The sequence below is a fragment of the Pan paniscus genome, chromosome 10, assembly GCF_029289425.2.
Source record: "Pan paniscus chromosome 10, NHGRI_mPanPan1-v2.0_pri, whole genome shotgun sequence".
Taxonomy (NCBI): Eukaryota; Metazoa; Chordata; class Mammalia; order Primates; family Hominidae; genus Pan; species Pan paniscus.
This window is the reverse complement of record NC_073259.2, coordinates 26609122-26625588: the sequence shown is the minus strand read 5'-3', so window position 1 is coordinate 26625588 and position 16467 is coordinate 26609122. Positions and strand designations below refer to the sequence as shown.

The 16467-nt window shown below is 39.7% G+C and overlaps 1 long non-coding RNA gene across 1 annotated transcript in view; it reads right to left on the bottom strand.

The window, feature by feature from the left end:
* The window catches only part of LOC134728435 (uncharacterized), a 29153-nt gene extending 27321 nt beyond the window's left edge, over positions 1 to 1832 (bottom strand). The window contains exon 1 of the long non-coding RNA XR_010108817.1: positions 1753 to 1832. This is a non-coding gene — a long non-coding RNA (uncharacterized LOC134728435). The remainder of the gene's footprint in view (positions 1 to 1752) is intronic.
* Between the last annotated feature and the right edge of the window lie 14635 nt (positions 1833 to 16467).

Here is a 16467-nt window from a genome sequence, read left to right as displayed (position 1 = left end):
TGGAGACCCCAGAGGTTCTAGGAGTTGTGTGTCAGGAAGCCGGGAGGAAGACCAAAGATATATATCTTATTAGAAACCACAATATCTCAAGAGGTTTAAGATTTAAATGGTTATCTTTCACTTTATTCAGAAATTTGGTCTGCAAGAGTTTAATGTTATAAAGATTAGCAGACAACTAGAGAGAACTAGATTTTGGATTAAGCAGGAACAACTCTCCTCCCTGACGATTTATTATTCTCTGCCTTGAATAAGCACTGGCATTAGAAAGCTAAACCACAGAACACATACAGAATATTAGTATTCAGTAAATAATCATGATTGCAGTCACCAAGTGCAGACAGTCTGCAGTGGGAGTGTTCCCGGTCTCCCTTAAAATACTGCAGCTGTTACATTAATGGGTGAGGATCCAGGGTAATATCAAGGAACAAAGATTGTTGAGTTTGATTAGTTCTAGTGGATGTCATCTTCAAAATGCAACTAATTTGATAATACCAGAGCATTTCTGAGGGAAGAAGGAAAACAAGGATAATGTTATGTAAATAGACATTATTATTTTCATCTCTTTGGATGAAACCATTGACATAAACCATTCTAGAAGCAAAATGAAGCAAGGAAGTGAGAAATGAGTGAAGCAGCCCTTTCTGTCTGTAAATAATTGCATGGTGGGCTGACAGCTCTGGGCCAGAGGCTGTAGAGTGGGCCCAAAGCAGGCTGGCTTCCCCCTAGTAATTGTCATAGTAGCTAGCATTTATGGCATGTTTAATATATTCCAGGCCCTTTCCTAGCTGTTTCACATGGATTATGTAATTTAATCTTCACTGCCATCCTGCAGAGTAAGTACTATTATCACTGTCATTTTACAGATATGAAAATTGAAGCTTGGGAAAGTTAGGCAACCTCTCAAGGTCACACAGCAAGGAGCGGAGCTGGCATTTGGACTGAGGCCTACGGCCTCCTGAACCACTACATTCTATTGTTTCTAAAAGCTTGCTAGGTAAGAAGGGCCTTATTATTTATAATCCACCAGGGGCTTCATCCTCTAGTTTCAAATTGAGCCGCTTTTTTTCTAATTTGATGGCTTAGAAATAGTCACTGTCAAGCCAAGACCATTTTTATGCTGTTGTGTTTGAAATACTCTCCTTCCACCTGTCTCCTTTCCCACCTCCCCTAGTTCTTAAAGCTGGTCTACAGAAGAATTAAATATCTACCTAATGTGAAAACAAGAGGGAAGGATGGCCCTGGAAATGCTTAGAACTAAAATTTGGGTTTTGAACCTACTGGCAGTATTCTTGCCTTACTCAGTCTAGTGACTTGAAGATGGCCAGTGGACATTAAATGTTCCTGGAGACTTGAATCACTATTAAAGCCCAACTCATCCTTGGTTCAAATTCTTTTATAAAATAAGAACAAAGTTTACGCAGGTAGTAAATAAGTGGTAATGCATATTCAGCACTCAAGTCAGGCTTGATTATCTCCACTAACCTAGAGAAAGGTTAATATGAGAGTGTGCATCCAATTTTCCTGCTCCCATTGAGGGAAATAAGGTGGTTTCATCTAGACATTTGAGCCTCAACTCTTTCTACTTTTTAGTAAATAATTTGTTTGTTCTCATTCTTTGGAAGATGAATTCTTTTTGAAAACATTGACCTCTTTTATCGCTTTTGGTTGTCTATTGTCTTTGTCCATTTTGTGTTGCTGTAACAGAATACATGAGACTAGGTAATTGTTTTAAAAAAGAAATTCATGTCTTACAGTTCTGGATGCTGGGAAGTCCAAGGTCGAGGGTCTGCCTCTGGTTGCTTCCGGTGAGGGCATTGTGTTGTGTCATAACTGGCAGAAAGCATCACAGAGAGCCAAACTGGCTTTTATAACAGACCCACCCTCTGATAACTAACCCAAGCCTATGATAACACATTAATCCATTAACCCATTAATCCAGTAATCCATGAATGGATTAGTCCGTTCATGAGAGCAGAACCCTCATGACCCAATCACTTCTTAAAGGCCCCATTTATTAATATGGTTACACCGGGGATTGTGTTTCAGCTTGAATTTTGGAGGGGAAAAACATTCAAACCATAGTAAATGTCTAAATCAGGACATTACGTTTTTCATTAATGGTAACTATTACCATCAGAATTACTGAAATTTATTTGTAGAGAAAATTTCAGATGTCCTCAAGATATCCTCAAGGTGGTCACAATTCTGTAAATAAATTATTAATCAAAGTGCTAGATCACTGAGATTTTAGTTAAGAAATCATTCTAAAAGTTCTGCTACTAAATCTGATATAATCATTTTTCAGAGAGAATACAAATTTAAAAGTATAGTGTTGAGCAATGGAACTCATAACATTCATGTCTGAGTGCTAGGTTAGACCTAGAAGATGCTGAAAAATCTATAGTTTGAGTGGATAGGCACAATGGTGCTTCCTATTATTAAAATAGAAAAAGTGACTAAAACATCTTTTTCCAATTGGAGAGGTCTTGTTTCCTTTACCGTATTCAGCTTCCATAATGAAATTTGTATTCCTGCTTTAGTTTTTGTATCTTGTCCAGATTTTTACTCAAAATATTAGTCAAGTCATGTATTTTCACTGTTTCTCACTATTTAATTAGGTCCAAAATCTAACCATTTTATTAAGTACAGATGAATTACCAATATGTCTTCATGAACGACTCCTGGGAGATAATGAGCAAGGGGAGATTTCTATTAGGAAGAAGAAAGAACTGAACTAGTGAGCTGGATCTATATGTCTCCTGCTAAATTTAAAGGCTGCCTGGTTCTTTTTGCTTGTTAAAAGTCAATTAAGCAACAGGTTTTTATTGAGCATAAAATATTCTGGGCAAGGTAATGTGCTAGATATATTGCAACATAGTGGGAAGGGTAACACCCTAAGTTTAAGAATTTAAGTCAGGAGATGAGAAATATGTACATAAAAGTATTATTAAGAATATAAGGTAATTCAAAGCAGATGGAGAATAAGAAGAAAAGAATATAAGGTAAATGTGAAATATTAGTATGAGCAGTAAGTGCTGAAAGAATTCAGAGACTAAGAGTTTGCTTCTGGGTAATCTGGAGAGACTTCATGGAGGAGGCAGGATCCAATATGTACTGGGAAGGATGGTGTGGTGGCTGAGTTAGTTGCCTAACCAGCATCTATTCACTCTTCTTTTCATACTTTAGAAACCATCCCACATACAGCACACTTGTTTCAGGGAAAGCAAACTCCCTCTTAAGCTCCAAGGGAGAATCCTAATTAGTCTAATGCCAAGCCAGTGATAGTAACATCTCTTCCCTCCCCTCCCTCATGATTCATTCAGAGAACTAGGCTTATGCCAATCAGTAAATTGTAGTTCCTTAGCAATTGGCATTGATCTAGGAATGGGCACAGGAGTGCAGCACACTTGTCTCAGGAAAAGCAAACTCCATCCAAGTTTGGGTCCAAGCAGTCTAAGAGGAAAGACGTTTATTTCATGATTGGGCATCAGATTGGTACTCTCTCCCACTGGACATGAAAAAGACATCATCAGTTGCCCCAGTTTCTTCTGGTGACCATGTTAAGAGATGGCATGAAGACAAAGCTGATACCTGCAGGAAGGCTGAGGCTGGAGAACAGGGGAGATGCAGATCTGGAGCCCATTCCTGTGGTGCCTGAAGTTTGATCTGCCTCCAGATCGCCTATTGTGTGAAACAATATATTCTCTCAATGCTCTAGCCAGTGAGAGAAAGGCTTTCTGTAACTTTCAGCCAAAATCATCCTGTCTTCAATAGTAGAGTGGACATAAGCCGGTTGCCCTCTTGGCATTTCTTTCCCTTTTTTCTTGCCAACAGAACCCTGGTTTTATTTTGGAGATCCCTCCTCCACCATTTTGCCATGTGGTTTGAACAGGAGAGATGTTCTTTCAGCTCCAGGTGGCAGTTCTCTGGATGCAGTGATTGATTCAGACATGGGCACAGGAGAAACAAGGAAAATTTGCTGAGGCTTCTGAAAAGAAGTTTTTGCTCTTTTGCATGGGAGCTGCCAGATACATGGTTCTCTATTCTCCTGGATGGCCCATGACCAACGGGGGCCTGTGTTCGTTTCCTAACACTTCTGTAAGAAATCACCACAAACTGGCTGTCTGCAAACAACAGACATTAATTCTCTCATAGTTCTCGGGGCTGGAAGTCCAAAATCAAGGAGCTGACAGGTGATGTGCCTTCTGAGGTGCCTCTGAGGCTTTAGGGAAGAACTCTTCCTTCCATCTTCCTAGCTTCTGGTGGTTGATGACAATCCTTGGTGTTCCCTGGCTTGTGGCTGCCTCAGTCAAATATCCGCCACTGTCCTCACCTGGCCTTCTCCCTCTGTGTCTCTAAATCCATATTCCTTTCTTCCTGTAAGAACACCAGTCACCGGACTAGGACCCATCCTAATTCAATATGACCTCATCTTAATGCAATTACACTGCCAAGATCCTATTTCCAAATAAGGTCACATACTCAGGTCCCAGATGGACAGGAATCTGGGGGGAACACGATTCAACTGAGCACAGGGTCTAGAACTCTTGCAGCCATTTCTGCTATTCTGAAGGAAACCAGCCTGAGAATGAAATCAACACACAGAGCCAAGATCATCTCAAAATAAATGACATCATGAACTTCTGAATCAAACTGTGCCTGAATGTAAGTTTTACTTTGGACTTTTAGTTTACTTGAGCCAAGAAATTTCTTTTTGTTTAATCCACTTTGTGTTGGGTTTTCTTTTGCTAGTTACAAAAATATTTTAATGAATAAAAGTGGATATGAATTTGGTGACAGGAGGAAAAGCTCTTGCTGAACAATAGAAAATGGCATGAGAAAAAAATCAAGAGGATAAAATAAAAGGAGTGTTGGAGAAAAGGTTTGGCTAGAGGAGAGTATTCATTAGTGGAGCAGGGGACATAAAGGTGGATAGTTTAGCTAGTGTAAGTTTTTGGAGGTCTGTAAATGTCAAGTTAAATAATTTGAACTTTTTCTATAGAGCAGATGGTGTCTATAAGACAATTTTTGAACAAGGAAGTTGAATCAATTAATGTGCCACTGAAGTGCAGGCTATTTTGGAAGGGGACAGATTAGGAGAAGAAGTATTAATTGCAAGAGGCTAGAATCAGATTAAAATGTGTTGCTCTGATGTTTCCCAATTCAATCAAGCGTCCAGCCATAGATCGTAATTTCTGGACTGGGATTTAGTCCATGTCTATTCCTCTGAACTCATTCCGTCCCACTTTCCCACCCTGATCTTCTTCCTGTCCCCAGAAGAGACCACAATGATTCTACATTTGGGCCTTTGCATTGGCTGTTTCCCCGGCCTGAAATGCTTTTTCTTCTTGATCTTTGTATGTCTGGCTCCTTCTTGTCATTCAATTCTCAGGTCAGCTGTTAACCTCATCAGAGAGGACTTTCCTGACCGGTCGGTCTAGGGTAGCCACCTGTCCCTCTCTATCATACTGCCCTACTTTGATTCTTTGCAGCATTAGCACCACCTGCTATTTTATTATTTATTTATTTATTTATTTATTTATTTTTTTATTTTTTAGTTCTTCCTCTCCCCTAACTACAAAGTAACCTTCAGAAGAGTAAGGAACTTGGCAGTCTTTTCATTGCTGTATCCTTAGAACCTAGTAGGAGCTCAGTAATTATATCTTGTATAAATGATTAAGTAATACATTTAGCTATGAAGTTTTAAAATTGCTGAAATATTGAATAAATACATAAATTTTAGAAGAGTGGCAAAATTAAATGATTTTGCCAACTAAGAGATAAATAAAATATTTTAAATATAAATTTTACTCAAAAAGCAGGCAGGCGTGGAAGAACTAAAGTATGTAAGTATTTTTCTCAATGTTCCAAAGAAACGAGGATAATTTTTAAAACATCGCTCTTGTCTCTTTAGGCTGTTTCCACCAGAAATGCCTTGGGCATAAAGAAAAGCCCTGGGGAGCTTTGAGGAAATGTATTTAAGCCTTTCTGTTTCCATTTTTCCCCAGTGGCAGTTTCATTTCAAGGCCAGTGTTCTATAACTAGCTCTAGGTTTCTAGAGCAATCTACGTCTCTGAAATGATTTGGAGTAAGACACATTCTCTGTTTTATTGTGTCTATGATGGAACCCCTCCTCCCTCCCATTTCTTCTCTAGTAAGTAGAAACTTGTGTGTTATTTGCCTCCACAAAAGGGGTTTTGACCTTAGCATGAAGCTATCCTACCATTAATCATTATCTTCTTTTCCTTTAAATACGCCATGGGGCATTTACCAGCCCATTATGAAAAATTTTTGTCACATAGAATGAAGCCCAAACAAGCCTTAGCAAAGTAATAAAGGGGAGCATTCTATGATGCAGAGAACTTCCTAAGGCTGCCTTTCTTTATTAGTCTCCTAGGCTGCAATTACTTATAATATACCAGTGTGACTTTTTCTGAGATTATAATGAATGAGCTTGTGTATATTACTGATTTGCCTCTTTAAGCTGAATTGGCTGGTAAATTATTTGAAGTTGCTTATCCAGGCCATGCGGAAAAATACTAGAGTGTTGACTTGAAGGAATGGGCCAGCCTGGGTGAACTGGCTACTAAATTCAAATGATAAATATAATAATAGCTCAAAAGAGATACACATGATACACATCTGAATTCACTGCCAATCAAGTTTGGGAATGAAATTCTAAAGGCTTCATGATTTTGGTTTGCTAAAACGTTTGTAGTGAATACTATTTGAAATTACTGGTATGTTGGCTGGGATTTAGAAATCTTTAAGTCACGCAGAAGTTTTTGTTTTTCTCCCTCCCTCCCTCCTTCCCTTCCTCCTTCCTCTTAATAGTTTCATTACTTATAATGGCATTTAATCAGGGATGTCTTTTGAATAAACACCCTTAAGGAAGGCCTCTTTAAAAGTAAGAACTTCAAGGGAATTAATGGAGTTATATAATAATGAAATACATTTTATAACTATTTGCATAGTTTAAAATGCTTGACCAGTACCATGCATTTTCAAATTAAATAATCTTTTCTTTTTCTTTTTCCTGGAGAATATGTAGTTCTGTCATAACTACTGTAATTTGTAAAAGTTGTAAAGAACCATTTTAAATAGGCTAAGATGTATATTGGAAAAGTTAATGTACCACAAACTAAATATGTGTAAGTTTATCATGAGATGTGTGTGTATTTTAGAAATCTCAGCAAAATTTTGGCATTTAATTGAGCAGTCACATTGGAAAGCTATTAATTTATTTCAGCAATGTTGCGTTTTCCAAAATATTTTTGGGCTGTGTCTTTGTAATTCATTTAAGAACTTATAGCATGTTCTTTTGAATATTGTTAATGGCAGATTTTCTTCCATCAAAGACTGATTTGAATGTTGGAAATAGTCAAAATGTATTTGTTCTTAAATCAGTTTTATAAAATAAAAGATCAACTTGTGTTATAATCTTTGGAACTATAGACAAAGCAATACAAGAACATAGGATTTTAAAGCTATTTCATTAATTTTCTTGAGTGGTTCCGAGTGCATCTGAAGTCACTTTTCAAATTGCGATAAATATTTGTTTCCTATTTGATTGCTGTTTAATTTACTTCTATGCTATAGAGGAAAATGTTTTAGATTCCCAGTAATCATCTGACATAATTACTCTTTTGGAGCTCAGGAATCCCTTTACCACTGCAGTACAGAAAAGAGCATCTGCAGATATTCAGGTGTATTTTAAAGGCATCTCATCCCCCATCTCTGCATAACTCAGATTTATGCAACAGCAAGATGAAAACTACAAAATAAAATAGAAACACACTGTTGAACTCCATGTTCCTGAGATAAAAATCTGTCTTTTAAATATGCATCTCTGAGTGCTCTACAATGAATAAAGGCAAATGTATAGGGGATCAAGACTCATCATTGGTGAAACAAAAATATAATGGGAAGCTTATGGGTTGCAGGCACAGACACAGGGAAAACTGCACTTGAATGAGAACAGGTTCACCAACCACTTCATTACTCCTGATTGTATCCACATCCTTGATTCATTTATTCAACAAACATATATTGAGCATCTCCTAGGTGCCAGGCACTGTTCTTAAGGGCTAAGGTTCTGTCGTCGAACATACCTTTCCCTGTTCTCATGGAGCTGACATTACGTTGGCAAGGACAGACACAATTAATTAATTATATATTTTTAGATATAGTGTAGTTGTGTGTGTGTGTGTGTGTGTGTGTGTGTGTGTAGAGAGAGAGAGAGAGAGACAGAAAGACAGAAAGAGAATAATTTTAAGTAGTTGTAAAAGGTATGAGGAAAAGTTCAGTAGAGAAGGAGATAGAAAGTGATGTGGGCATTATTTTAAAGAGGGCTCTTGGAGACAGCTTCTCTGGGCGAAGTTGGGAGGTATTTGAGGTGAAGCCTGGATGACATTGCAGAGCCAGCCTTGCCAATATTGGGAGATAAGCATTCCAGGCAGAAGCAACAAACAGGAAGAGGCTCTGAGGTGGGAGGGGCAGCTTGGGGTGATTGAGGACAAGCAAGGAGACCAGGGTGAATGGAGTGGACGGAACAGGTGGGGGCTGGTGGGAGACAAGGTCTGAGATCACCAAGGGCTCAGACCCTAGCAGGTTTGAAGGCCCTGTGAGGACTTGGAATTTTTTTGGAGTACAAAAGGGGGCCATTGGAGAGATTTTAGCCAGAGCAGTGACATAATCCAATTTCATGTTTTTAAAGACTCTCCTGTTAAATTTTGTATTTTAAAATAAATTCTCTGCATAATAATGATACTAAAATTTATTGTTTTCCATGTGCCAGGCACTGTGCCAGGCATTTCACATGGGTGCTTAGAATAAAATCCAACTCCTTTCCATATCTTACTGGTATGAGTTGAATTGGGTCTCTCCAAAAAGATCTGTTGAAGTCCCAATCTTCTCTACCTCTGAATGTTGATCTTATTTGGAAATAGGGTCTTTAAAGAGATAATTAATTCAAACAAGGTTAAAATTAGGGTAGACCCAATCCCATATGACTGGTGTCCTTATAACAAGGGGAAATGTGAACATTGACAGACATGCGCAGAGGGAGGCCTATGTGATAAGCCACAGGGAGAAGGCCACGTGAGGTAGAGGATTGGAGTGATCAATCTACAATCCAAGGAACACCAAAGATGACAGGCAAGCCACCAGAATCTAGGGGAGAGACTGGGAACACATTCTCCCTCACCGCCCTCAGAAGGAACCACCTTGGTTCTGACACCTTGGTGTCAGACTTCTAGCCTCTGGCACTGTGAGAATAAATATTATTTCAAGCCACCCAGTTTGTGGTATTTTCTTATGGCAAAACCCTAGGGCACTACTACAGTCCCCTTCTCCCTAGCCCGTTAGGGTCAGTCACACTGCTCTCTTCTATACATGCCTTCAGGCCCTCTGCTTGGAGCAAAAGCCCCAGGGTTCACCCATGGCCAGCTCCTTCCTGTCCTTCGGGTCCCAGGTCAACAGCACCTGGTCTCCTGATCTAACTAAGCACCCCACTTCTACTCCTGGGCACCCTACCCCTCTACTGAAGGACTCCCAACAGTCCCTATTTTAGTTATTTTTTTCATAATACACCCACTACCTGAAACAATCCTGTTAGTTTTTTTTTTTATTTGTTTACTGTCTGTTCCTCATCTGCTCCTGTTCTGTTCCCCACCTAGAAAGTCAGGTAAAAGAGCAGGAAGTTTGCCTTCTTCAACACAGAAATCCCAGTGCCTGTAAATATCCTGGTACACAGTGGGCACTTAATAAATGTTGATTGAATGAATGTGTAATCCGGATTCTAGTTACTCTGAGGTTTAATAGAAATTGGTGGAAGCCCCTCTCCCACATCTTGAGGAAATACCCAGGGTCCTCCTTAGATTTCTATGACTTTCTAGGGATTCACATTCCATGGGACCCTTTGGCCTGAATCTCTGTCTCACCCACACCCTGTCTCCGTGGCTGGTGCCTTCTGTGTCCTCTGCACCCACCCAGATGGGGGCACGTGGCTCCTTTCCTTGACTTCCCTCTCAAGCTACTCTGCATGAATGTGTGTGTGTGTGCACCAGACTTTTCTGAAGCTTTGGAGTAACAGAGGGAGTTTACATCACAGAAAAACAGAAAATCTAACATCAGACAGGAGACATTGATTTTCTTTGTAAAATTATTTGGCCTCCTCACCTTTGAGAAAGTCTTCTCTGGGTGCCTTTCTCCTAAGCCTCCCAAGCTGTGCAGCTTTCTTCCCTACTCCTTTTACCCTCTTTCCTTTCCTCCCTTCAATGTTTCCTTCCAAGTCCTGCTTATGTATGGTGCAGAGAAGTTGATCATTTTCATTATTTTTCTTGCATTATTCCAGCCCTTGGCCCCACCCCCATCCCAAGCCCCTTGATATATATCATTTTCCTACACCAGATAGTTCTGTCTGGTAGTATGACTCTGGTGCCAGCTGGTAAAATTATTATTATTATTATTATTATTATTATTATTATTTTGAGACGGAGTCTCGCTCTGTCGCCCAGGCTGGAGTGCAGTGGCACAATCTCGGCTCACCGCAAGCTTCACCTCCCGGGTTCATGCCATTCTCCTGCCTCAGCCTCCCGAGTAGCTGGGACTACAGGCACCCACCACCACGCTCGGCTAATTTTTGAATTTTTAGTAGAGACGGGGTTTCACTGTGTTGGGGTTTCACTGTGTTAGGGTTTCACCGTGTTAGCCAAGATGGTCTCTATCTCCTGACCTCATGATCCACCCGCCTCGGCCTCCCAAAGTGCTGGGATTACAGGCGTGAGGCAGGTAAAATTATTTTTAATTTTACTACATTTCAAACAATTATCTCATTTTATTGTCACAATAACAACCCAATGGAATATATCCTACTAATATCTCCATTACTTATGAAGAGAATGAGAATGGTTAGAAATTTTAAGTAATTTGATAAACATCAAATGACACTGTTAAGACTCAAACCAAAATCCTGGGCTTGTAACATGAATAATGAATATTATATATGTATATAAAAATACAAACTTTATGCAGTTATAATTACATATATTATGTATATATCCACATGTACATATGAATATATATTTTTTAATAAACTGTCAAAATATGTATACAATTCATCCAAAATATAATTCAGTTTACCTCAATTGTTACTTCTTTTGTCCTTATAGAGTCTTATGTTAAAACAAACTCTTCAGGTTTGTTTGTTTGTTTGTTTGTTTGTTTTTGAGATGGAGTCTCGCTCTGTTGCCCAGGCTGGAGTGCAGTGGTGTGATCTTGGCTCACTGCAACCTCTGCCTCCCAGTTCAAGCAACTCTCCTGTTTCAGCCTCTGAGTAGCTAGAATCACAGGCATGCACCAATATGCCTGGCTATTTTTTGTATTTTTAGTAGAGACGAGATTTCGCCATGTTGTCCAGGCTGGTCTCGAACTGCTGATGTCAAGTGATCTGCCCACCTCGGCCTCCCTATGTGCTGGGATTACAGGCATGAACCACCGCACCTGGCCGTCTTCAGGTATTTTTAAGGGACCTGGGAGAGTCTAATTACATTATCCTGGTGCCAAGATTGAGGGGACCAGAAAGGCTTGAAGAATGTGGGGTCTGGAATTAGACATACCTGGGCTCGAATACATGTCTGGCCCTGGCACTACATAGCTATGTGAACTTGGACAAGCCTCTTAACCCTGAGCCTTAGTTTCTGCATCTATAAAATGGGAATAATAGCAGTATCTATATCATAGTGTTGTTTAGAGGATTAAATAATACTGCATGTAAGGTGCTGGAAGGTGTGTGGTAATATTTGTGAAATGGTACCCTATGCATATAACATACACAACTTTAGCTAGCAACTCTGAAATAAAAAGTGAAAAGCCAGGCCGAGTGCAGCAGCTCACACCTGTAATCCCAGCACTTTGGGAGGCCAAGGTTGGGGGATCACAAGGTCAGGAGTTCAAAACCATCCTGACCAATATGGTGAAACCCCGTCTCTATTTAAAAAATACAAAAATTAGCCTGGTGTGGTGGCGCACACCTGTAAGTCCCAGTTACTCAGGAGGCTGAAGCAGGAGAATCGCTTGAACCCGGGAGACGGAGGTTGCAGTGAGCCAAGATCGAGCCACTGCACTCCAGCCTGGGCAACAGAGTGAGACTCCATCTCAAAAAAAAAAAAAAAAAAAAGTGAAAATCCTTATTTAGTGTTGACAATAATATATCTTTAAGAGAAATAAATCAAGATCAAATTCAGAAAAGTTTGCTTTCCAGATTTGTATGTTAAAAAAAACCCAGCCTCTCCCTAAGTTATCAGTTTCTCTTATGAGCTACAACTTCACAATGTTCTTAGCAATAGCCTCAAATTTAATGACTCTCAGTCACAGGCAGAGCCATCACAAGTGACACTTGGGAATAGAAATTTCATTTAAAAGGGAGTAGGCTTTCGTATTTAGGAATCGAGGTCACCAAGATACTGAAAATTATCTTTAATTTATATTAATTTTACTTATATTTTCATAGGCAAACTGCAATAATGGTATACACAATTCATAGTTTTATGAAGACCTGGGTTAGAAATTCTTATAGAGACTTAATCCTTCTTGCATTAAAAACTTTTAAAATATGTGAATCATGGAATTATTTTACTTTTTTTTTTTTTTTTTGAGATGAAATCTCGCACTGTTGCCTGGGCTGGAATGCAGTGGCACGATCTCGGCTCACTGCAACCTCAGCCTCCCAGGTTCAAGTGAATCTCTTGCCTCAGCCTCCTGAGTAGCTGGGATTACAGGCACCCACCACGACGCCCGGCTAATTTTTTGTATTTTTAGGAGAGATTGGGTTTCACTATGTTGGCCAGGCTGGTCTTGAACTCCTGACCTCGTGATCCGCCCACCTCGGCCTCCCAAAGTGCTAGGATTACAGGCGTGAGCCACCGCGCCCAGCCTGTATTTTACTTTTTAATATCATATCCTATATTAGAAATACCAATGTAAACATGTTACTTCCTGTGAAATGTAAAAAATACTTGGGAAATGATTTGATAGGAAATAAATGAGATCTGGGAGCTGAAAATTATTTAACAAATTCAGATTTTTTCAAGATATAATTGGGTTTAAGTGTGATTACCAACAGCTTGCAGTTTTTTTAAGTTAATGGGTAAGAAGTTAAGCAGTCCCTAGGTTATCAACAAATCTGAAATTAACCATTACTTAAAACCAGGATTTAGCAAAAATGACTGGTAAAGATCTCCTCTTATTTTTCCGGTTCCCTCTGTGGAGAAAGTGCCAAGAAACAATAGAGGGGAGGAAAATGGATGAGTCTGGAGCAGCTCTGGCACCGCAGGGGTGATGCATTGTTCATTCAGTACATGGGAAAGCAAGCATATGGTAGAAAGTGCTTTATAAATCCGAAGGAATTTGTTGTTATTTGTTACTATTATTTGTATTATATTACCATGAATGAGTCTCTATTTCTCAGAGCAGATTTTTAAAAAGCAGGTTTAAACACCAGTGAGTGTTAAGTTAGGAAAAAACCAAGCAAGGATTTTTTTTAAAAAAAACATAGATGGTTATTTAAACAATATGCAAGTTAATGGTAACCTCAGAAACATAATCTTTGAAAGTCTTCAAAAGGTGAGTCTTTCTGGGATGTCTGAACTGCATGCCTTGCTGAAGGAGAGAGGCCAGCTTTGCATGGTGTCAGGACCTTGTTTTGCTTAAAATCATGCAACTCACTCAGAATCAAGCTATTTGCCTAGAATGCTAAAATGCTAGAAGAAAATGAAGCATCATTTTACATGTTTTATAGAAGAATCTTCATTTTGAAAGACGTGTTCAAAACCTGAATCCTCCACTAACAATGCTCAGGAGACCCTCTGTGGCAGTCAATTGTACTTTCTGCACCAAGCGAGATGATGAAAATGTGCAGATATTGGAAAGCCCTGGCTCCTCATCTGCAATGAAGAAGATATACTGTACACATACACCCATATACCACTGGAAACGGATAGGATGTGTTATCCCTCAGGACTGTATGTTTTCTTTAAAAATTCTTATTGTTTCATTAATTCAACAAATATGTATTCGTCAATGACCATATGTAAGACTGAGTTAGGAACTGTAGGAAACACAAGGGAATCGGTTATGGACCCCTTTCTTCAATAGCTTAGAGCAGAGGTCCCCAATCCCTGGGCTGTGGATGGGTGCATGTCTGTGGCCTGTTAGGAACTGGGGCTCACAGCAGGCGGTGAGCAGTGGGCAAGTGAGCAAAGCTTCATCTGTATTTACAGCTGCTCCCCATGGTTCACATTACTGCCTGAGCTCTGCCTCCTATCAGATCAGCGGTGGCACTAGATTTTCATAGAAGCACGAACCCTATTGTAAACTGTGCATGTGGGGGTTCTAGATTGCACACTCCTTATGATAATCTAGCACCTGATGATCTGCCACTGTCTCCCATCACCCACCAGATGGGACCGTCTAGTTGCAGAAAAACAAGCTCAGGGGTCTCACTGATTCTACATTGCGGTGAGTTGTATAATTATTTCATTATATATTACACTATAATAATAATAGAAATAAAGTGCACAACAAATGTAATGCACTTGAATCATCCTGAAACCATCCCCCGCTTCCTGGTCTGTGGAAAAATTGTCTTTGATGAAACTGGTCCCTGATGCCCAAACGTTGGGGCCTGCTGACCTAGAGTCTGGTCCAGGGTTTCTCAACCTCACACTGTTGTCATTTCTTTGTTGTGGGGGGTTTCTGTGCATTGTAGGATCTTTAGCAGCTACCCTCGCCTCTACCTACCGGCTGCCAGTAGTACCCCCCGTCTTGAGTTGTAGCAACCAAAACCATCTTCAGACCTTACTAAATATTCCCTGGGGGACAAAATCGTCTCCATTTGACAACCACTGGTCTTTTACAAATGATAAAACATATGCACACTTAACACAAAGATAGCAAATGATGACTGACAAGAAAGAAATACAGATAAACAAACGCTGTAGACATTCACAGGAGACAATAATCACTTTCAGCTGAAGGCTTGCTGGGCAAGGAAGTATTTACATTAGGCCTTGAGGAATTCCCAGGATTTAGAAATACAATTAAGAGGGCATTCCAGGTGGAGGAAACAGCAGATACCAAGGAATTGAGGTACAGATGGAGTAGTTAGGAGTTTTGTTGGAAATCACATCAGATTGGCTATTGGGGCAGTCCTGGAGGATCAGATCCTCTGATTAAGGAGGGCATATTCTGCAGTGATGGGGATACAGCACAGTGCCTTAGTTCTGACTGGGACAATCCCCTGTGGGTAAACTGTAGGTAAGATGTATTGGAGGTGAAATTAGGATGTTGAGAGCTGGATGGCAGGGTTGCCATGGACAGCGGATTACCAAGAGAGTCTAAGGAGACATTGTGAGTGTCAAGACTAGGAGAATATGGACCTTAGAAACATTTCAAAGTAAACTCAAAAAGACTAGGAGTAAAAGTGAAAGAGGAATCAAATACGACCTAGCTGTTTGAAGCTTGGAGGTTATTATTAATAGAAATGGAAATTGTTGGAGAAAAGGAAAGTTAAGATTAGAGGGAGATAAATTCACTTGGGTCATGCTCAATTTGAGATGCCAGCAGGATACAGTGGTGAATATATCGAGGGCACTGGAAAACCCATTTCTGAGGTTTGGGAGGGAGATCAGAGCAAGGGGAAGATTTTGGAACAATAGGCTCTCATGGCTGTTTCCTCCTCTCTCTCTCACTATTTCTTACTTTATTTTTCTAGCTCTTCTTTCTTTTCCTTCCTCTGAATCTGTTGTTACTTGTTACTTCTCTTTCTCTATTATTCTTTGACTAATAGTAAGAAGAAGAAGAAGAACAGCTGTCATTAGGTAAGCAACTGTTACATTGCAGGGAAGGAATGGTGTTTCCTGATGTCTTTGTCCTTCCTCCCACCAATGTGTTCCTTCAGCTCACCTCCAGCCAGCACATCAGCCTCTTTTATTCCTAGAAAATACCTTACTTGTATTGCTAGTCTCATTTAACCTCTTTATAACTATCAGGTAAGGTCAAACTTATTATTTCCATTTTCAGATAAGAAAATAAAGGCCCAAATATATTAGATTAGTTCCCATGGACCTGACTGGTAGGTGACACAGATGATATTCACACACTGATCACACACTGAGATTATTCTCTTTCCACTAGAACAGGTATGGGTAAATTACTGCCTGTGGGCCAAATCAGACCCCCTCACCTGCTTTTCTATAGCCTATGAGCTAATAACAGTTTTTACAGAAAAGAATCAAAGAATAAATGATAATGTTTTGTGACATGGGAAAATTATATGAAATTCAAATTTGTGTCCATTAAAGAAGTTTTACTGGGACACAGTCACACTCATTTGTTTGTGTATTGGCTGTGGCTGCTCTTGCCTTACAATGGCAGGACTGACTAGATGCGACAGAAATTCTATGTCTC